Below are 23,935 nucleotides of genomic sequence, written 5' to 3' on the forward strand. Positions count from 1 at the left end.
AAGATGTGTATTTTTAAGAAGTTGTCTGTCCTGGATATTCAGTAGAAATATGGGAAGCCCACCGCAACTATGAATACTTTGGAAAGTGAGTAGGTTATTGCCTAAGTGAATGTGTACCCCAAGCCCTGTCTTATGCACCCAGCTGAACCAGACAGCCTGGGTTTGGGTTACCATTAAGCTCAGCAGATGTTTCTACATAATTAGGAGGTGGTTGAAGGGAGTGGTATGTTTATAGCTGTGTGAGAGTTGGGTTGACTCTCTAGTGGAGAGAAAACTTGCAGGGGTCTGTTTGTAAACTAGTGGTTTTACATTGGCCAAAAGACTGATACATTGCCCAGCTGCCAGGCACCATCACTGTATTTGACAAGGATGATCACATACAGAAAATGCAAAGGCACAGCTGTGCTGGGGGTGGCAATGAGAGCTGAGCTGAGCAATGACAGTGTTTTCTAACCTAGGTGGTGTTTGTTCAGAGCAGCAGCCTGACAAGGAAAGGCTGAGCTCAATTATGAGCATTTCAGTAGACAACTTGCTCTGCCCTTCCTGCTTTGTCTTCTCTCCTGAGAGGTTAAACATGTAGGCACTTTGTACTTGAATTCATTCCTCCTCTTGGCACTTTGGTGTTTTCTGCCACAGCCTCTGGGGGCTCCTTGAGATTTCCTGGTTGCTCTTACCAGAGCTCTGCATGTGGACTGACACTTGGCTGCCCTAAATGCTGTTCTGAAGCCTGTCCCACAACGGATGGCAAAGCTAGCAAGCACTGAACTTTTTGGAGTAGCAGACTACATAGATTATTCTGCACAGATACATCTAAAAGTATTATTTTGAAATTGAAGTGAAATATTTTTGAAGTTATCAACCATTTATTGACTGTAGATAGCTTAAATAGCCAAGTAGAATTTTTTTTAATATAAAAAATTAATACAAATGAACCCTTTAAGCCAAGAATATAATGCATGTCAACCCATGCTTATGAACTCATTTAGTTTTCACGAATAGCAATTTTAGAGTGAAAAAAACTCATTCATGAAAGATCTCCTACTAGTTGTAGAACCAGGAGCTAGAAGGGAGGCAAACACTTCTTTAATGTTTTAAGAAAGAGCTAAGAATTACAGAAACTTGGAGCATAAGCCTCAGACCTCAGTTGTATAGGTAGTGTAGAAATTAATTTTTAAACTGGCCATCAGTCATTTAGATGACTATGAAGACCGAGCCAGCATATTTGCATGAAGGCCAAATTTTTTTTGGAAAAATTTGAATAGGAAAAGACTTACAAAAATTGTAGACATAGTGTAGAGGACATACAGATAGTTCTCATCTGTGTGAGATGCAGGGCCATGTTCTGCACTGGATTACTCTAAAAGCATGTATGAAAGTTGTATTCCTGAAGGATCAAAATCTCACTGGGTGATTGAAATCACAGCTCAGTGCTGAAAGATTAGGATTGTGTCTGGAAAAGGTAGTATCAAAGGCTTGGAATCTAATGCTGCTCACATTCATGCTATGCACAAATATCTTGGAGAAAGACTGGTATGCTGAATTTTGACACAGAATGTGCTTTCAATCCTACTCTGTTATAACAAGGAAGTATGCCTTCAGGAAAGTTATCTGTGAATTCTACTGGGTTTTTTAGATGAAACTGCAGAAGGAATCCATTGGGTTTTGATGTACAGCTCTGAGGTCAGCTAGCAAGCCGACATTAAGAATGAGAAAGTCCTAAAAGGACAGTGTAAAAGCTGTTGGGGTGCCGGGAGAAGATGGGTTGCCTGCTGCAGACTGAATTCTGTCACCTGGGGAAGTACTGCAGACCAAAAAGTGGTCCAAGGAGAAAGTGGCCAAGTAACGTCATGGAATGAAACAATGGGTACCTGATGAGCCCGTATGCGCTGAAGAATGGTCTGATGGATAAAACCCGGCATGTGATTGTCCCTGTGGATCAAGGGAAGGAGATCCTGATTGTTGTGCTACTTAAGAGACTTGCTGGAAGTCATGTCCTGGTTTGAGCTAAAGCTCAAAGCCAACAGAAATACGTATCCTCTTTCACAAAGGCCAGCATTTCTCCATCTTTCCATTTTGATTTCTGTTTGCTACTCCTCAGATTTGAGGCAACAGAAGTAATATGCCAAACAGCTAATTTCTCTCTTTGAATTCTGTGCCTTTTAGGTTTCTGAGACTCAGACTTTACTTCCCCTAATTTGGGTAATTTAAGCTGAACTTCCAGGCTGCAATATCTTTGCTTGTGTAAGAGTGGGGATCCCCTCTTTCTTCAATGGGAAAAACAAATACTTTGATTGCGTTGCAAATACAACAATGAATAAGGCAGGCGTAACTTACCATCATCTGAGCTCTTCCAAATTTCATATAGCCATTTCATTAGAAACAGCCAGATGATACTATTGATTGTTTGTGTTGCTCTTCCTTATCAGCTGGTAAACCCCAAACTGTCTTGTAGTAGACAAGAAAGTACTCTTGCTTTCTGATGTTAGCTGTCATTGGTTATCCACTTACCTTATCTTTCTGGAGTTTCCCTATTTGCAACTTTTATTTTCTTCTGATATGTTTTCCACAAAACTGTTTCTCTAACATGCTCCACATTTCTCTTGCTGTGTCTAGTGCCTGTCATAAATGTGAACATGAATACTCAGGCTCTTAATGATGGCTTTGAGCTGTAACTACTTAATAATAAAAAAAAAAACCTTTATGTGCTATTAGTGCTTTTATAGTGTGGTGCTGGGAATGGCATAGATTAGATGAGAACATTTTCCACTGAAGTTATATTCCCAGAACAGGTGTCTTGTAACAGCCAGTCATGTCCTGTGACTCTTCATGACTTTGTTCCAGCCTAAGGGCTTGATATTCACATAACAAAAGCAAGATGGGCTTTTTTTTAAGTTTTAGCTACAGTATTAGTAGAAATAGGTAAGACTTCCATTATATTTTTGTTTTGTTTGGGTTTTTTTTTGTTTTTGTTTGTTTTGTTTTTTAATGGACATATGATGTAGAAAATTTTAGGATGAGTTATTTATTCAAAGGCTGGCATGTTAAACATAGGTTTCTATTCTATATCTTAGCCGGCAGGAAGCTACTGTCTTTTTTCTGCAAATTTGCAGTGTGAGATGTAGTTAACGTTGCCTTGTAAAGATCCGCTTCTGCAGTGGTTTATGAAACTATGATTCAAGCTTTTATATCTCTGGATTAATTTCTTATTGTCTTCCACAGAGGAGGAAAAATCCCTTCTTTTTATAGCTCATTCATTTTTACATTTCCTTCTGTGTCATACCCCTCTCTATTAACACAAAGAATCCTTTTATTTTATATGCCTGTAAAAAGCAGCAGGCTTCTCTTTTAATCAGTGTTGTCTAGGTTCATTGCTGGAAGGCCTAGGTCATTAGTAATAAAGGTCATTACTTGGTGTTTCTAACACACAGAGACTTTCTGATGATTCCTCCCTCCCTCATTTAATCTCCCAGTGACTAGAAACAGGCCTGACTTCGTGTTATTAAAGTTATTTTATTTTCTTAAAGGATAAACTGGTGAACTCCTGGAAACAAAAGCTCTATAATTGTGGTGGTGTGTGCACAATAGATGCAAGGGTATGACAGAGCACACAAGACCTGAAAGCTGAGGCATGGGGGAAGAGAAGCAAACGCCTGCTATCAGATTCACCGCAGGTTCCTCCAAGGGGCTGAATCAAATGCTGAAGGAAAATCCCACGGAGCCCCAAGGCTGCCGTGTCATGCCTGCCCTCATTACCTTACATCTTAGCCTCCTCTGATTCCTAGCAAACTAATTGAAAAGACACTTTGTAGTAAAAAGCTGTGTTTGAATCACTTTGAAAACCAAGCTTCTCTGGTATTTTTCCCAGCAAATGTTTTTCTCGGATCTTTGAGCTTATTAAACAAAGCGATCTTCTGAAGCTTCTTGGAGCACAGGCATAACTCTGCTGTCCCTGAATAAGGGCAAAAATAGCAAATTCTAAATGCAGTGTTTTGTCCAGGTTTTTAATCAGCCTGGCTTTTGAATGTTAACTCATCTCTCGTGCTTTCCTTCCCCTTCTTATTTCAGCTTTTATCATCATTCCTTCTGTCTCCACAATTAAACAAATGACATGTATTTAGTGGGGGATTTGGTTTGGTTTTTAGTTGCTTGCTTATAAAAGAAAAAAAACAACTTAGGTGCTTTGTTTGTACAGAGATAGGAATTTTAGAAAACAAAATTCTGTCATTAAGGAGCTTTCAGATGCCCTCTCCAGAGGGAAAAAAGGTATTTATAGTAGATCTGGATGAAACTCTGTTTTTCCAATTTTCATTCAGTAAGAGCAAGATGAGAGAAGAGAATGCAAATCTAAATCTGCTTTTATCCTCATTCCCCTCTTCTTCTATTTTGCAGTGCATGGAGAAGTGTGTGTCCATAGTTCATTGGTGCATTACAGATTCTCTTCTGAAGTGTATGCCATCTGAGGTTTTCCTGAGAGTTATTAAAATACTTTTAAGGAGGGATTTTTGGGAAGTGGCAAGTTAAATGTGTTAAATCCTTGAGCCAAGGATCAGATTTGAAGGGCACAGGGTGACCCACGGCAAGCACTAATAACTCCTAAAGTCTACATTCATTAAACTTTTGGACAAATTTTAAATTTATTTGGCCACCTGTGTCACTGCTGGGTGTTCTTCAGCTCTTCAAATGACTTCCTTGCCTGAAAGGAACACAGTTAAAGAGGAGCTTTACATAAGCTGATCCCATTCCTTTCTATTTCAGCCACCACCTTCCCCCATGATGGACCGTGCCTGCCAGCCTGTAGAACTTCTCTACTTTTGGGCCATCAAGGCAGACCCCACCCTGCAACTCAACATCTGCTTTTATAATCTAGTTGTTTCAGAAAAATTGTAACTGAAAAATGCTCATTGGAAAAAATAACAAAAGGAATTGTCAGATAGACACATGAAAGGAAGATAAACATCAACTCTAATGACTACCAAGAAAATAAATGTTTTGTCAATTTAAAGCCCACTTGCTGCTCCCATAGCTAGCTTTTAAAGTATTGCTTCATAAATTGAATTCTTTTTCTAAAGATCAATGATAAATCATAAACAGTTACACTTTGAAGAAAGCTTTCTTTCTTTATTAAGAAACATAGTGGCATTCACAACTGCTCCGTTATTGCTTAGTGTGTTCAGAGGCTCGCCTTTAATAAGACCTGGTAGTGATGTTTTCCACGTGTATACTTAGGGACCTTGAAAGAGCTTATAAATGGACAGCCTTGCAGTGCTGCGCTGAGGTAGTTTGGTGTCCTCATTGTGCAGATGGGTCAGCTGTGGCGGAGAGATAATAAATGACATTCTTTGTTTTGTATGATAGTTCTGTTTGCCAATTTACAGGTCTCTGCTCATCCCAGATTTCATTATTTCTTTTAATGTTTAACATGGACCTATTGGAACTAGTCCAGAGGAGGGTCACAAAGGTGGTGGGAGGGCTGGAGCACCTCTTCTATGAGGGCAGGCTGAGAGAGTTGGGGTGGTTCAGCCTGGGGAAGGGAAGGCTCCAGGGAGACCTTATTGCAGCCTTCCCTAAAGGGGGCTTCAAGGAAGCTGGAGGGGGACTTTTTACAAGGGCCTGTAGTGACAGGGCAATGGTGTATGGTTTTAAACTGAAAGGCAGTAGATTTAGTTTACATATTAGGAAGAAATTGTTTACTGTGGGAGTGATGAGACACTGGAACAGGTGGCCCAGAGCAGCTGTGGATGCTCCATCCCTGGAAGTGTTCAGGGCCAGGCTGGATGGGGCTTTAAGCAACCTGGTCTAGTGGAAGGTGTCCCTGCCCGTGGCAAGGGGGCTGGAGCTAGATGATCCTAAAAGATTTTGTGATTCTATGCCAGTTTATAGAAAGAGAAGTTAAGTGCTCAGTGGAATGTAAGTCTTGGAAAACTCTGTTGGTCCAGCAGAAAACACAATGTTATTTGGAAATGATCTGATCCACATAATGTGTGACTATTCTGCACTGACTTGAGGCTAGATGAACAAAGCAAAGCAAATTAAGTTAAGTGCTTCTTATGAGGATCATTTTTTTTGCATGCCTGAACTTGATATGGGAGATTAGCCATTCTCACTGGGAATTGCAGAGGATATGAATTTTAAGAGGCAGTTTTCAGAAGACTCTTCAAAACAAAGCAAGTAGTCAGTTTCTTTCTCCCAAAATGCAGAGGTGTTCATTCACCACAATGTTACTCTGTCCTGTGGTATGCAATTTCATTGAATAGAAGCACATAATGTAGAATAGCCCTGTGGTATTAATTTTTTAAAATATAATCATTTGTAGAATTTCTATAATTTGAATGATTTCTTATTGGCTTATGTTACCACTTCCTTTTCTGTGCAATTAGATTTTGTCTTGTTTTATGGAATGCTTTATTTGCTTTATATACTTGGGTTTGTTAATATGTAATAAATCTAAAATAAAGTGTAAAATTATGTGGATATTAAAGCCAGAATACTTTATTATAATCATCTGCATACATCCAACTTCCACCAAGCCAGGAAAGTGAATAGAATATCAATACTGAAGACAAGAACCCAACACTTATTTGTAAAGATATTTTAGCAGACTAATCCCAATTTTATTTTAAAATTATTAATTAATGCATATTTACTCCAGGAATAACAGAATAATAAAAAATCCTATGTATATTGAAAACAGAGGTATTTGTAATTATACATGGGTTTAATAATTCAGTAGGTGCATTTTTTCAAAAAAATAATACTTGAAACTGGCTTTAACAATCCCATGAAAATCTGTATCTGTTAGAAAAAATAAATCACTTAAGCAAGTGTGAGCTGCTGCCTTAAGTGAATCTGTAGGTTTAATAAAGTGAAGCTCAGAGGAGGAAGCTGAAAAGGATAGAATTATGTGGATTATGAGAGAAAGTTTCCTTTGACAGGAGCAGTACACAGGGGCCAACAAGAAGCCCACAAGCCTGGGTGCTGGGTTCTGTAAAGCTGGAGTAAACTGTATGATGGGGAAAAATCCTGCACCAGCAGGATGATCTAACTCTAATGTATTTTTTTCTACACTGCATGACGCTCACAGAAAGGTAATTAACTCAAAACCAACAGGGAACTTGTAGTAAGCAGTACCTAGAAAGATCAGTATTTAGAGTAATGCAGGAAGTGTTTGCTGTGGGTGTAAAATTGGCTGCTCAGGCAAAGCTTTTTAACAAGCATTAATGCCTGTTAAATCATATAATCGTTTACCTCTGGTGGCTTAGGTCAAACTATCCTTCCACAAAAACCTAAAAGCTGATTGATGCACCTTAGACTGCAGCACTGGTGAGAAGGGGGTGAGGGCGTGTTGCTTTTCAGAAAGCCATGGGATTTTTTGCCTTTGAAATGCACTGGCTGATGTTGCAGCGTCTCATTAAAGCTGGCTGCTGCAGGAGAGTTCTCTGCATTTACTTACAGGCTTGCAGGGTTTCTTCTGATAGGGCTTCTGATTTTTCTGGCTGAAAAGGACAACAAATGTAACAAATGTGTCCAAATCACTCTTAACACGGGCTAACCCGGTGAGTTGAAAGAGCTCACTAAGGCGCCACTGTTGCATTCGTTTTCATGAGGCTGGTTAGATGCAATCAAAGTTTTCTGTGTTGCAGGCAAGACAGAGATTCTTGACCTACAACATATTTGAAGATCTAACCCTGCACCTTTTTCCTGGCTGATAACTGCTTGTTGGATGCCTATCAGATCAGAAAAATGTGCTACTGTACACTGGTGTGGACGATTATCCATAACCTTAGTATTACCTTGCAGCTTAGCAGATGCTCTGATGCAGGCTCTCAGATCATTTGAGGCGTCTAATTCCCACTGAAATAAAAAAGACCTTTTATCCAAGTTCCTCAGCAGAGCTGATTCCTTGTGAAAACCATTGGTAGTAAGCGACAGTCTTGTAGTATACAACCCTTCAGGACCGATCATGTCCTTAAAACATGTTTTTCACTGGAGCTTGCATTTATCCAAACTTAGAAACTACCAGTACTACTGCCAGCTGCTGAGCAGGGTTAAAATGAACATCAGGACTTATAATTGAAATAACTGTGTAATCCAATTGGATTTTGGGGCAGGCTTTACGTCCTGATCCAGACCTCCCAGTTCTCATGGGTAGGCTTTGATTCACGTCTGTTACCAGGGGAGGAACAAATGCAAATTGTGAAATGTTTTTCTCCTGCTTGCTCTGCTTTCCACCTGCACTTCAAGTCTTGGCCTTATTATGTCATTGATCTACCATATGAGTGCTCTACCATTAACAAGCACTGGGTCTCTTCAGAGCTAATGAGCAGGGAGGACTTAGAAAGAGAAGTGAAGCAATGAAGATCATGTTAATGAAATCCATCTCCAGAGCTGTTAGAGGGTTCAACCAGAATGTGAATAAATTTGGGCTCAAGAGTCTGGAGTGCTATAAAGCTATAAAAATGTAATACTTCTATTTTCTTTGGGAGGTACTATTACACTCTTAATTGCTCTGTCTGAATACACAGTTTGGGAAACATTGCTCTGTTCTGATGGCAATAGGGAATAGCCTATATAATTTCTTGCAAACCATTATTGTGAGTGGCTTGTTTTGCTTTTTACCTTCTAAACCATGTGTTCTTTTGCTAGATTTTCAGCAAATGTTGGGAAATACTAGATTTCACTCCCTCTCTAACATGTAGGTGAATATTTTTTTCGTTTTCTTTCAAAATTTATCCAAATTGAAACAGGGAAGAATATGGGGTCATGAAATCAACCTAAGATGTGGCTTGAATTCTAATTCAGGTTAATAAAAAGAGGAAAAGAAGCAACACATTTTACAGATAAGGATTTATTTATATTAATAAGTTTTAGTTATTAAAATAAATAGCATTTATATTTAGAAATATAAAATGTTTTATTCAAATATATTAAATTAAATTCATATTAAAATAATTAATATCTGCAAGTTGTGCCATTTGAATATGTAGATAACTATGATATCCAGCAGAATACATCATCTGTTGAAATACCTTGATAAAACACTAGTGTCTGCCAACTGAGGTTGGATGGCGTGATTAAAGCTAGCATTTAAATGGGAAAACTCTGAATGTTTGCAAATGAAACAAACTTAATATAAGCCCCAGATTATGCAAATTTAATTCCCTTATCCCTGGACTATTTCTGTTTTGTTATTATAAAAGCCAGATAACAGATACCATTTGTAAAAGGTCTGTGAAGAAAAGACCACAACTTTTAAGTCCACTTTTGATCCCCTCTGAGTCTGTTGGAACTGTGGGGAGAATAGAGGGGAGCAAGATTGTTGGCATATTGGTGGGGACATCTCATGGGCTCGTGTCACTCACAGCAGGTGTCAGCTGAGCAGGATCTGGTGGGTCACACCAGACTTGAGCGCTCACAGGAATATCTGAGCTGAATGGATCAAATTGTCACTGTTGTACCTATTAATATTGCCCGCCTCAGTACTCTGGTAAATAATTGGATGTAGATCTGAGTTGAGAATACATCAGCTAACAAGCAGGATCTTCACACAGGTAAGTCACCCTCAACAGACTTTTTGAAAACATTTGACTTAAGCAACGTAGGATTATCTAATTTATTGAAGCTTGTTGTTTGTATCTTGATGTATGAAGCCATGATGAACTCAGTAGTACTCTAGAATTCTATACAGAAGCTGGTAGTATTCTAACAGCTTTCTCTTAGGATCAGGGCTATCTGGCCAGTTAGGACTGAAAATACTAGTGATCTAAATTTACTGAGAGCTTCAGAATGTTGGTGCTCCAGTAAAATGAAACTCTCTCTCCCACATGCTGCCTGTCAATTGAAAACAAACAAACAAATAAATAAATAAAACATTTGCTGGCAGGAGGTGGAAGCCAGCTTTGTGTTAGATATATAATGTGAAAAATAGAAACACATGTTTCTTGAAAATTCAACAAGTAGCAGATGCATTCATTCCCAGTAGGTTTTGTAGCTGTTTTTCATCTCTCTCCTGGTTTTTTCTGCTTACAGGACTTAGGACTCTGCATAGCAAAATTTTCCTGGGAAATCTGAGACTATACTGTGCTTGCTATCTCAGTAGCCACCAACCCAAGGTTTGTACTCCGATCAGGTGAAATATATACTTTCTTTTGGTCCATTTGTTATTTTCAAGTTCTCCCTCCTACACTATTTAAGGTTTGCTTTCAATACACCTAACTAAAAGGGCAGTAGTATAGGGTTTAACAACAGAATTTTCCTAAAGGATTTTGGAGCAGGTGCAGAAAAGCAACTTACACAGTTATCAGGTTCAGGGATTTTATTTTAAATTAATGAAAAATGTAACTTAAAGTAAGAATTTATCCACTTTGAATTTCTGCAGGAATCATAAATTACATTACTTGTATCAAGACTACGATAAGAATCTGGTATTAATGTTCATCCCTGGTTCCAGTAGTGGAAGAGTTTGTTATGGTACAAACCATACCATAATAAATGGTACGTTCAGATTTTCTGAAATGGGCCCTGGACTTGGTAAAATTCAAATACCTATGTCAGAATGACATCAATTAGAAATGCAGGCATGAGCCATACTGTTTGTCTGGTTTTTGTTTTTGGCAGAGAGGGGGAAGCAGAGACAAGAAAGGAGCTGTTTGTTAGTTTATTCAATCAAGCAGTTTGAGTGGTTTCAGGAAAGTTTTGAATGGCAGCCAGCACTTTGCAAATTATTATTATTCCAACATGAGTTACTTCTGAAGTGAATGCTATCATGCTTCTATTGTACAATATGTACAGTGTTTTATTTCACATCACAACAGCACACTACTTGAGAATGTAATCTTTTGGGAGCTGTTATTGCTTTGAGAGTAAAGCTGCATATGGTTACAACTTTAACTTTATACCATAAGTGTTTGTGTGCCTGTGTGCAGGCAAAATGGCTTTCTACATTAAGATGACAGATTTGACCCTCTGTGTTTATGCCATAAACAAGTCTGATACAGAAAACAGCTTTTGTCTAGTCGAACCCAAGACAGCTTCTGCGTAGTTTAACTTATGGTAAGAGTATTTTTGCATATTCTATAAGAAGGATTACTTTTTATTTTGATGATATAGAAAAAAAGGACAGTGGAACACAAAGCCATTGTAGGATGTTGAGACAGTCCAAGACAGGTTTCTTGAATGCAACCAGCTTGGCTTTGGGTACCTGTAGAAGTAGATGGCACCTCCCAGGGTTCACATGTCAGTCCTCTTAAGCCCATGTTGTCATGAAGACTGTGAGTGCCATGAAGGAGAGAGCTGGAAATGGTAAGAGGCTTGAAAGCAGTAGAGGGAAAGAAAGGAAACTAAAATTTAAAAATAATAAAAACCTCCAAACCCTGTAAAGTGTTATTTTGAGTATATACTGGTTTTACATGATGTCTAGTAGGGACTTGTGGAAAATTTCCACTGCATGGAAAATGTGTAGCAAAACTGTGGTATTCAGTGAATCCAATGGTAGGCAAAGCAAAGTAGTAGATATACAAGAGCCCTGCTCCTAAACAATATAGTAACTTGCATTAGTCATATACCTAGATGAATAGGGAAGAAATAGAGATGATATGAGGAGCTGAAGGAAAAAAGTAGAGTTTCAGTGCCAGTATGAAATCTACCTTGTGTTAAATGCTTGTAAAGGATATAAAACGCAGGACAGTTGGCAGCTGAATAATGTAACAGAGCAGGAAGCACTGAGGTAGCACACATTTCAGAGTCATTAATATGACTGAGATATGCTTAAAGTACCTTTTATAACACTTGTCTGCTTTTTTTTTCTTGACAAAACATTTTTCCTTTTGAAGAGCTGGAATTGTTCATGAAAAAGTTTCATTCTCTCAAGAATACAACCTTACAAGTACACAAAATCTTGTTTCTAGGAGTTCTTTCCCTCTCCTATTTGAATATCAAACTGAAAGGGAGTAGGAAAAAAAATTAAAGAAAAATACAAAAGCCACAGAAATGTTTTGTTTATTCAAAATCCTCCAGGGGAAAAGATGAGTGAAATAGTTTGGTTTAGTTAAAAAGTTTTGGTTTAGTTTCAAATTTGTACTGTTTTTTTTCAGTTCTTTGAGTAATTCTTTTCATCTTGTCTAGGGAAAAAAACCCACACCTTATCTCATGGCAAATTTTTCTTTTCTCTTACTGGATGTAGAATGTCTGTCACAAAACATATAGTAGTGTTCTTGGAGGAAAAAACAGAAGTAAGGAACAATTATATCATTGATTACACATGTAGGCAGTAACAAAATCTCTGAAGTTAGGAAAGCCAAGAGGTATGCAGATGCATATATGTGTGTGTGTATATATATATTTGCATTTATGTTAATAAGGAATATATTTCAGATGTTAAGCATTAGGCTGTATTTCTGCTTTGAATTATGTTTTCCAGCTGCTTAAAGGAATCATAACTAACTTACACAGTGGTAGTGCACAGGAGCACGAGTCATGGACCGCCATCAGACTATGCTGGGTGAAGTATAGGTAGGAAAAAAAAAGATGAATCAAGCACTCTGAGACATTCTTTTAAAATTATTTTTAGATTTTTTAAATTATTATTTAGGTTTTCTTACAGAGTAGGAAATGTAATGTGGTAATTTCTGGGACCAGTTCACAGGAAGCAAAGCCACATGGGCAGATTGCTGTGTCTTTGTAGCTTTTGACTGAACTGACACCTCTACACAGGTGTAAGCAATTGCAGGATCTAGCTTTTGCAGTTTGAACTAAAAATACCTAGCCTGAGTGATACAGAGGTTATTGTTGATCTACTTATGAATGAGTATTTAGAGGTGCTTACATTAGAAAGGGAGGATTGTTTTGTAGGACAGTAAAACTGAAAGGTTTCTCAATGGAGATAGACTAGCACTCTGAATTTAGATTAGGATGCAAATCTATTTTTAAATATTCTGAGCTGTAAGACTGCAGTTAGAGGCTGTAACCCTAAGAATATGGCAATGCTGAAATGACAGGAGGGGTTGAAGTGACCACACAGTCTCTAAATAGAAAATGTGTGCTCTTATTTTTCAGTACCCTTAGCGCTCCACTTTCTCTAAACATCACCAGCTTTCTCCCAATGCAAATACTAATTCGAGTTGAAAAGCAAGAGGGTCAACAGACAACCTCACTGTTTTTCTCAATAAGAAAACAGAAAGGTGCAGTAGCAGCAGTCACTGAAAAAGTGGCAGGAAAGCTTTGGCAGTGCTGGCTGATCTGTAAACTCTTCAGAGAGACTAGTAAAACTGGAATAAGAAGATGTGAAAAAAGTTTAAATATTTTTAATGACAACAGCTTTTCCCAAGTGAGAATGTAGCACAAAGACAGCCTCTGCTTCCAGATCGTAAGGAAATGAGGGATGAGGGTTTACAGCTGCACAGAGGCAGCCAACTGGCTATTACAGGGCTTGCCCTTATGGAGACAGTGACTCAATATGACCTGTGGGAGAACAAGTTTCTCCATCTGGCTTGTCCACCTGGAACTATGTGGCAGCTCAGAGGGAATAGCAGTTGCTGTTGCTGCAACTGTGCTGGCACCCAAAGTCTTTGGCTTGTCACTGCTACCAATGCTCACGTTGCTCCTGTGTAGGGCTGACAAAGTTCTAATTTGTCATTCAAGTTAATATTTTTACTAGTAGTGCTGAATAAATACAGTCACCTTTAAATGACTTATATGCCACTAGATATCTGTAAAAGTCGGTTTTCCATTATCTGCCTGGGCTCTTTAGGGTCCCTGATATACTCAAACCTGACATTACTTTGTTTGAACATCTGGCTTGAAATGGGGTCTCCTCCAGAAGCTATTTGACAGGGGTGGGCTCAGTTTGCAGAGGTGTCCTCATTTCACCTGTGGAGGGTACTTCTCTGTACCCACAAGTTTATAGCAGACCTATCACCCCCATTTCATCATCTGTTTCCTCTAATCTTCAGAAGATTTCCAGTCCTCCTCCCCTACTATTTCTTGAAAGGCTAAAGAAAGAGAAGTGTTGTGATGTTTGGTAATAAAGCATGTTAGATGCTTCTCTTTATTCCTTTCAGAAGGAGTTCAAGGACTGACAGTTGCAAAGACTGATAGGTACAGTATAAACACAGATGACAGGCAAGGAGAAGCATCAGTTACAAAGGGCTGTGGGGTTTTCATAACATTTGTCACTAGAAGTAAGAAACTTCATGTTATTTATTAGCTTCCCTCCTCCATTTTTTTCTCCTCCTTCTAAGGGAAAAAACCCCTGTGATCTGATCATTTTAAGAAGCTGTTGCTTTTGGAAAGGATGTTAAGAACTCGCGTGGGCTGCATTCCTCGTAGCAAGGGAGCTGTGTGTGTGAGGTGAAATTTGACCCTAAAATAAGGAGTTATTTCCTTCGGTTTAAAAAATATTTTTTCCAGTAGAAGTCAACAGATTCAAACTGAAATAAATTAGTTACCTCTGGCAGTCTTGCAGTTCACCTTGGATGCATATGTGCACTCAGTTTTGCTTAGTCTTCTCTCCTTCCCTCCCTCCCTCCACTCCAACATTCCTTTGTTGCTGACTTCAGGCCTTACGGTTCACCAGGCTTGTTCCCTTTCAAGGACACTGCAACACAATAAAGACATCAGGCAAAGTTTCTATAGGGTATACATTTTTATCTGGCTTCACAGGAAGAGCACAACTCATAAGAAGTGCATGGAAGTAATTGTTAAGTTCAGAGAAAGCTGATGTGACTAATTTACGGGGCCTGAAATGTTTGAATGTCGGAGGGGAAATGATCAAACAAACAGGATTTTCTGCCAGCAGCACATTGCTTTGCCAGCTCTGGTACCCAGGTGCAGGTGCCTGTTTCCAAGCTCGTGACTATTAGAGGCTGAATTACCAGAGTGGTGAGAGATATAATCTGCAGACAGCAGAGTTAAAGCTGCAACACTGACAAAACTATCCTGCTAGCCAATGCAGGAAACTGCCCGGGCATTTTCATAAGAAGGTAGCTGGAAAAGGTTTCCGTTTAATAGGAGGATTGAAAGAACTAATCAATACTTAGAAAGGATGAAACAGTAAGGGAACGTTACTAAAATCAAGAAAAAAATCATGTTCCCCCAGGTATGTTCTAGTTCTGCAGAAGAGATATTGTCCATAACATTTTTTTCTCAGGAATAGAGGCAGTATACAAAGTACACTAAAGAGCCTGTGTATGTGTGTGTGATGGGTTGACCTTGGCTGGATGCCAGGTGGCTACCAAAGCTGCTCTATCACTCCCCTTCTCAACTGCATAGTTGAGAGAAATTATAACAAAAAACCTGTGGTTCAAGCTAGGGACCCAAGGGAGATCATTCAGCAATTACCATCATGGCCAAAACAGACTTGACTTGGGGAAATTAATTTATTTTATTAATTTATTAATAAGATAATGAAAACTAAAACCAAAACTTAAAAACACCTTCCCCCCAACCTTCCATTTTTTCCCAGGCTTAAATTCATTCCCGATCTCTCTACCATGCCCCACCCCCCTCCCCATCCACCTCTCCCCACCCCATCAGCACAGGGGAATGGGGAACAGGAGATGTGGTCAGTTCATCACATGTTGTCTCTGCTGCCCCTTCCTCCTCAGGGGGAGAGTCCTCACACCCTGCCCCTGCTCCACCATGGGGTCCCTCCCATGAAAGACAGCTCTCTGTGAATTTCTCCAATGTGAATCCTTCCCACAGGCTACAGTTCTTTATGAACTGCTCCAGCATGGGTCCCTCTCACAGGGTCACAAGTCCTGCCAGGAGCCTGCTCCAGCATGGGTTTCCCATGGGGTCACAGCCACCTTCGTGCATCCACCTGCTCCAGCATGGAGTCCTCCATGGGCTGCAGGTGGATATCTGCTCCACCGTTAACCTCCATGGGCTGCAGGGGCACAGCCTGCCTCACCGTGGTCTTCACCATGGGCTGCAGGTGAGTCTACTCCAGCACCTGGAGCACTGCCTGCCCCTCCTTGCTCACTGACCTGGGTGTCTGCAGGGCTGTTGCTCTTACATGCCTTCACTCCTCTCTTGTGCTGCAATCTGTTGCAGAGGGCTTTTTCCCCCCTTCTTAAATATGTTATCCCAGAGGTGCTGCCGCTGATGGGCTCAGCCTTGGCCAGTGGTGGGTCCATCTTGGAGCTGTCTGGTGTTGGCTCCATTGGACATGGGGGAAACTTCTAGCAGCTTCTCACAGAAGCCACAGCTGTAGGCCCTTGCCCCGCTACCAAAGCTTTGCCACAGAAACCTGCTACGGTGGGAGAAACCTCACAAAGAGGCTTTTGTTTTAATTAATTTTCATTCCTCTATTTAATCATTTTTATTTGATTTAAGACTCCCAAATGACGATCCTTGAGGGAAAAAAGGGCATTACCATGCTCGTGTTTTCTGGCTTGCCTATAACTTTCAGCTTTCAAATTTTGTGTCTTCTTGCTAAGAAAATATAAATCAAATTGCCTTTAGCAATTAAGTTTCTCATTATTGACATCATTGACTTCATATTTTGATGGTGAAGCTCCTGATGGAGGAAGATGTGGATGGCACTGGATTCTGTGGCAGAAGGGAAGAGTGCAGGAGATTACTCCCCAGCTCACTTGATTTTTACCTGATGATTTACAAGGTATGTAAATGAGGAGACAACCACAGAAGGTACATTTAATGACATCTTAATGCATCATGGAATTTACGACAGGGCATGAATAGCTTGTGCACTCAACTGTTGGAAGCAGATGCTGCTATAATTCTACTTAATACTTAGAAGTAAGGTAAAGCATATTGTTTTTTGAACAAATGTTTATGAAACATTAATAAGAATAATAACATGCACTATTCAATGCTGAACATATAATGTGAAATCCTTTCTTATAAATATTTATGACAGCGACATTTTGATTCACTTGTATAAATTGATTTCAAGTAGCAGTTCTGAGATTCTCCATTGTTTTTTCCCATCTTAGTCATACTGGTATCCTAAAAAGAAAGGTAGAGTGGAAAGGAGTCAGTCATATAAATATCTAATATAAAAGCTGATATCAGTTAGGGAAAGACTTAAACTGCTTGTGTAGTAGAATAGGTTATTTAACAGTTTGAAACCAAGACCTTTTACTTGTAATACAAGTTTGTTATTGTTATGAGAGGAATTGGAGAGCTTCATTAAATCTGATGGCATTTACATATAAATTCTAGATTGTTTTGTGATGGTCCAGTTTTCTACAGGTAATTGAAATGTTTGAATTAGTCATTGGCTGTTATCAGTTCTGGGTTTTTCAGGAGGTGCAGTATATTTGCAACGAAATCCATCATGCCCTTTTCTGTAAAAATTTGATCTACTGATTTCAAAAATTATAGTCTTTATCTTTTCTCTAGAATGACAAGGTTTTCAATCATGTTATTTTAATTAGCTTAACAGCCTTTCAATCCACACCTCTGACATTTTTGACAACAATGCTTAGCAGCCAACAAAATGTTATGGACGCTTTTCCAGTGTAAATAGGAGATTAAAGCTGTGCAAACCTTTTTTTATTATTATTGTTTTTTACACCATCACCCCCACCCCCAGCTTGAAGTTTTTTTAATTGCTAAATATTTCTTATTATCTAGGGTCTAGTGTTTCATAATACTTTGAAAGGGACAGAAAATATTAAGGTTTTGATAGAAATTGTAGCCACATCTTTATTTTATACAAAGAATTTGCTTTTGGAAAATTTTTACACTGAATCTTAAACTCCTTCAGGAACATCAGAAGTGGTTCAGTGAAGTTGGATGTAGCAGAAAGTATGCTATTTATGAGCTTCAAATAAACGACAACAAAAAAATGAGGTTTGAACGAGCATGTTAGTACAGAGCCTTTGTCACACATCTCCAGAGATCCTTTAAATACTTGGGCAAGGTGAAACGCCTAGTGGAGCTTGTCGCACAGAGATCTGCCAGGATCCATTCTAAACATTGTAAATCTCGATGATTTTAACTGTTTGAAAATTGGTCTTTTCTCTCCTTGGAGAAGTCTGAGCTTCTGGTGAAAAATCAGAACCCTCATTTTTTTATATTAATCTTTAGTAGTTTCATTTGAGATCGCTGTCATGATACCTTAGAAGGTTTTTATTTTAGTGTCTCATGCCTCCATCTACCAATATTGTTGATGCCGCCCCCAGCCAATGTACTTGTTCCAGAAGGCATCACGGTCTTTCCTTAAAGCACCTAACACCTACTGAAGGCTGAATGTATGGGATAATTTATCTCTAACTGCTTGCTGTGAAAAGCTCCAGTGACATGTCTGAATCAAAATATTTGTATTTCCCAGATATCATTTTGATGGAAAAATGTGGAAGCCAGACAAATTTAGTTGAACTGACAATTTCCTATCAAGCCATTTGTTTTTGTGGTAAAGCACATGTGTGCTGCTGCTGGTAATGTCCCTGCTAAGCTCCTGGTTGGAAAGGGGGAGGCTCAGATTAAATTTCTGGTGGTAGTAAGTAATAATTTTGTGTGCAGAATTAGCTCAGGAAGGAAAGGAAGCCTGGGTTGTCTTCCTGTTGGGGTAGAGGTGGAGCTACTAACATACAGAATTTTCCTTGTCTACTTAGTTTAGTGGAAATACCACTAAAATTGAGAGTCCTAAATCAGCGCTGTGATATGTAAGTTGTCTGCCTGTAAATGTAGGTTTACTAGGGAACCTATACGGTGTTGGCAAAACTGAATACTGGCTTAATGATACTATATAAAGAAATTGTAGTTCAGAAAGGACTGCCTTTTGCACTTCTAATTCAATAGTGTTTCTGAAAGAGAATGAAATTTCTAACTCTAGTGTGTTGCAGAATTTCCAAGAAAATAAAATCAGGCACATTTCAAATGCACAGGAGGGAAAATCTATTAAAAAAAGCAGTGGAGTCATGTTCTATACACTTGTTCAACAAGTGTTTAAATGGCAGTTTCTTTACTGTTTCCTGTGGTTTAATATTATGTGTTTGCCACTAACAGTGTGAAAGTGCCCTAGACACAAATAAATCTGTTAGTAACCAAAAAACCCAACAAAACCCCAAACAAACAAAAATAATATTTAACACTCACAGGGGATTTGAGAGGTTAGGGAAATTGATCTAATATATTTTCCTGCATTGATTGTAAAGGTCTCATTCTCTAATTTCATTAAGCTCAGCTCTGATATGAGGTGCTTTTGAATCAGTCTCTCTCTGACAAAATCTGACTGAATTTTTCCTTTATTCTTTTTACTACACACACACCCTTTTCTTTATTCTTCTCTTCTTCCTGTTTCTCTTATTTTCTTCTGGTGGGGGTTAGGGAGAGGGACATGACGATGTGGTTAGTTAGTGTACTGTAGCCATAATAATGTGAGAGCTCGATTAAATTTAATTAAACAGGTTTAATGACCAAAATGTTAATGCTGTACCAGTTTATTATTAAGTTCAAACCTTAATGTGATTATTTTTACTAATTAATTCAAGGCTGCTACAAGCCTTCAGTATGCTTGAACGTGCAGTCGATGGGGCAAATTATCTTGATTATAGAACTGCCCTGAAAATGAAAAGTATCCACCAATATTTGTAGACCTTGTACTGGGTTTCAAGAGTGTACTTGTAACCAGGATCTGACTTATTCCATTAAGAGTTTGAATGATTCAGTGAGAAGGAGAAAAGCATTATATAAGTCCTTGCTGCATGACACGCACTTTATGGTGTGTGTGTGTGTGTGTGTGTGTGTGGGCGTAGCAAGAGAAATTCAATTACTTGGTGATGTAGTCAGTTTACCATTCTACAGAGTCCAAAACAAAGAACTCAAATTTATAAGAAAGGAATAATAAAGCCCAAAGCAACATTCACTCTCAAATAATTATTGTTCTCATTAACTGTTATTGACTTCTGCAAATGGTATTAACCTGCTGATATGGTAATGCTGTGAAAATATTCCATTAGGCGGATATACCTGCTAAGGAAATTAACATATTCTTGCTTCTATATAGACTGTTATAATTTCTGTTTCTTTTCTATTAAATTCTTAAAAAAAAAAAAAAAAAAAAAGGAGTAGGTGCAATGAAATATTTATTAATTATTTAAAATAAAACCAATTTGTAATGAATTATTTTAAAAGGTCCACACTTTTTTTCTAGCATTGTGGGTGCTTTATTTCTATTTTACTTGCCTGGTTAAAGTAAAAGATAGGCTGTCTTTTTTCTTGTTTTCGGAGATATTTGGAAATTAGAGCTCTGTATTTGCTGAGAGACTCCCTGGAGGCACAGAGGTAACAAGTGAGAGAGGTGTTCAGGGTGCCCTGTCACACTCCTCGATACATTTTCACGTGGGGTGTCCAAGGACCAAAGAAGGGTAGCACTGTGTCAGAAGCTAAGGCCAGGGGAGGTACTGCAGCATTTGCAGTCCTGGAGGATAGAGCACCCTATAAACAGAAACACAGACAGAGAGCTCCCGCATCTCTGATAGCTCACAGTGGGGTCTGGTTCTGCTTGCCCAGCTTCTGTATGGTTCTGTTTCATTAGTGCCAGGATTTAAGCGGAGCATGTTTCACCCCGCACTTCTGACAGTGTTCTTTCTGTGCTAGTACCATGACTTTTCTTTTACCATTATACATGTTAACTTTTTTTTTTATTATAAGTGCAACACATATAAGCAACAGAGCCTAGTAGTGTGGAGTTAAACATGTTCTGTTTTAAAATCAGATCACCAAATATGCCTTTGAAATACTCCTAGAAGCCAGAAAATATATACTTTAGTGTTACCAAGACATCCATCTCCACCCCCAGCCATTCAAGGTCTTGAATGAACTACAGATTTCCTCTTGTCTGCCACGTGGAGTTGAGTATAATCTGATGTGTTAGCTCAAAATTGGGTTAGAAATCTTTCTAGAACAGGCTGGAAGCTTTTTATATATCTGAAGCTTTTCTGTTTCTGATTAGATAAAGAAAGCTAACGCAGCAACAGCCCCTGAGGTAAAATAATACAGCTTTGACTTCCAAAGCTATGCTTTAAACTGCAGCATTTAGATTCAAAAGATTCTGGGTTTATGGTGTTTCTGTAGTCCTAACCCAAACCAGAAAGTTGTGCATTTACTCATATCCCTACAATGACAGAATACTTGAGAAAGGAAAATTTTTCAGCCCATATCATACCTGCACTAAAAAATTCTGATCCAAGTAGATCTTGTTTTGGGCAAGATTTCAGTCGGTTATTTCTCAGATTACATTTTACTATTTTACATCATAAATGGGCTGAAGAAGATGTGTGTCCCCATTCCTGACATATTTTCTTGGGCTTGCAGGATCTGTCAGAAAGTACTTTTTGCTACTAATTTTTCTGGCAGGTAGACTTAAACTGTTATCAGCCTTGGGTAACAGAACTTTGGATCATCTTGGTCTCTTGGTTGAAATGACGTCTCTTCCTGCCCCCCCCCCCCCCCCCCCCGCCCCCCCGCCCCAATATCGGTATGTCAGAATACTTTTATTGAGAGCACTACCTTATTTGTAAATAACCCAGCAAATGTGATTTGGCATTCTGCTGGTTTCCTCTCTCTTCACTGCTTTCTGTAACCAACAGACAAAATGAATCAACTAGTAACTTCTATGCATTTTTTTTTCTAAATTCTCTGAAGATTTATGCATACCTTGAGTAGAATTTGCCAACATTCTTTAAAGTTTCTGTTAACTAGTATAATATTAAAGCAAGGTACATCTTGTACTGTGAGGTTAGAGAATACTTTCAGAAAGAAAGAAAGAGAGGAATAGGTGCTTTTTCTGTTGTATTTTTATTTGCAGCACCAAAGTGAGTGCCAACACATCCTCTTTCAGTTATTCCAAGTCAGATCCAAATGCTCGGGACAATGCTCTTCCAAGGGCTATGAATTTTAGTGCAAATGTGAATTATAGGTAATGGACTTGGCTCCAAAGGAGCTTTAAAAATCTCTCTTATGAAACAAAGCTGGTGCTGATCTGTCTTTGACTGTAACTTCAATAGCAGACCACAGACTACTGGCTTCAGTCAAACAGTGATTTTATATCTGGGAAAGCAAAAGCATATTGTCAGCTTGAGGCAAGAGGTTTTAGCTGTTCACTTGCCATTAGGAGGAGATATATAGCTAGACCAAAAGCACCTCCAGTTTGAATGTACTTTTGAAAATAATCTCAGAATATTGAAAATGTGTCACTTTTTTTCAGATGCCTTTCTCTGATCAGTTGATATTTCCATTTGTAATGTCACACATGGAAGCAGGATGTTGGCTGTGCCATTTGTAAAGAAACAGCTAGATTACAAATGTTCAGCTTTTATCTTTCTTTAGATAAATGCTCAGAATATAAAAAAGTATTTGGCAGATAAAAGTAAGAGCCAGTGCATGAAATTTTAAACCAAATGGGACCTACGAGATCATCTGGTGTGATTATCTGCATGATACAGTACAGAAAAACTCATGGAGTAATTTGGATTTTTGAAACAGTTTTGCAATAAAGACAGTAAGTGGTCTTAGAATCAACGTGGATTTGACTGCATCTAGTTAAATGGACATACTATATGGTAAAGTTCATAAAGCTTAAGAGCAAAAGGGACCCCTGATGCAGTGTGGGTCAGTTTGAGTTCTTTTAGGTAGCCAGTTACTTTTTCATGCAGCTACCTCGAGTGTTTCTAAAATATATTGGGGTTTTTAGTAAAGATTGTCTTCCATAAAGGTTTCAGATCTTGATCTGAATTTTTCATTTTGTCATCACTTTCTCTGGTAAGTTGTTTCAGTGGTTGATCGTCACTCATTAAAAGGCTGTGCATAATTTCCAGTACTGGGATGCAGGTAGGAATAGGAATGACTCAGATGGTTGGTTTGAAGCTGCTCCCTTCTATTCAATGCAATCCAGGGTTTGTTAGGCCAAAGAAGAACAATCTATTGGAAAACCATGGTCTGTAACAATTGAAGCTTGGGACAAAAGGACTTTTATTCCTGTTCTGAGTGATTATTTTGTCCCATACTGTGTGATCATATATAGCAGCTGTAGACGAGGGACGGGAATCAAGCAGTCTCCAGATTAAGGTTTAGTTTAGGCTGTATAGTCCTATTCAGTCTTGCTCTCGTTGTCTTAAAACTTGATTTTATTCTCTCTCTATATATGTATAAATATATATATATAAATATAATAGATACACACACACACATGTATATGTTTTTAATAACAAATTGAGAAATTTCAGGAAAAGGAGGTAACTGCATCCTGTCCAGCCTCATGGGGAATGAGAAATATTCATTGGGGAAGCCACAATTCCTCTGGCATCTGAGAAGTTTTAATGTCAAAACCAATGATGCCTAGGGATTGTACAGGCTTAGATGATCAGCGACAGGGGAATTTGAGAAGTAGTTTTGGAATTAGGGTGCCACAGTGAGAATTAGGTTGGATTTAGGCAACCACCTCCATAATGTAACTGTAGGCTCTTTCTGCTAAAAGTTATATAGTTATGGGTAGGGAATTTAAGTGCAAAAATCGTGTGATTCTTAGCAATAAGAGAGAGGAAAGGATAAGGCATGTGCTTCAAGGCACACCTATGAGCTGAGAGGCTTTGAAAGAGCTCTGAGGCCTATTTAAAATTATCTACTATCACAGTTTATATCTGCAGACTGGATTATCACATGCATATATGTAGTGAGATGTTATGTGCCTTTGTGTGTAGTTGCACAAATGGTGCTGGATGCATGAGCAGGTTCAGATGCAATTCCAAGCCAGTACCAGGAAATTGTTTTTCCTGAAACTTGACCCCCCCATATTTCAATTTTAATGCAGTGAGGACCTAATTCAGACTTATATCTGTCAATGGGATGATTCTCATTGGCTTAAATGGGCTTTTAATGAGACACCCAAATGCCTGGGGAAAAAGTGCTTTAATTTGGTAAAGAAATTCAGCATCAAGGACTCACTTAACCACAGGAATTTTATCTGCAC

At 38.7% G+C, this 23,935-nt stretch overlaps 1 long non-coding RNA gene across 1 annotated transcript in view; it reads left to right on the forward strand.

The window, feature by feature from the left end:
• Positions 1-23,935, forward strand: part of LOC308055436 — a 210,625-nt gene continuing 186,690 nt past the window's right edge. Inside the window, exon 1 of the long non-coding RNA XR_013924527.1 lies at positions 1-23,935. This exon is cut by the window's right edge and continues 17,910 nt beyond it. This is a non-coding gene — a long non-coding RNA (uncharacterized lncRNA).

The sequence above is a fragment of the Falco punctatus genome (genome assembly GCF_963210335.1).
Source record: "Falco punctatus genome assembly, chromosome: 1".
NCBI lineage: Eukaryota > Metazoa > Chordata > Aves > Falconiformes > Falconidae > Falco > Falco punctatus.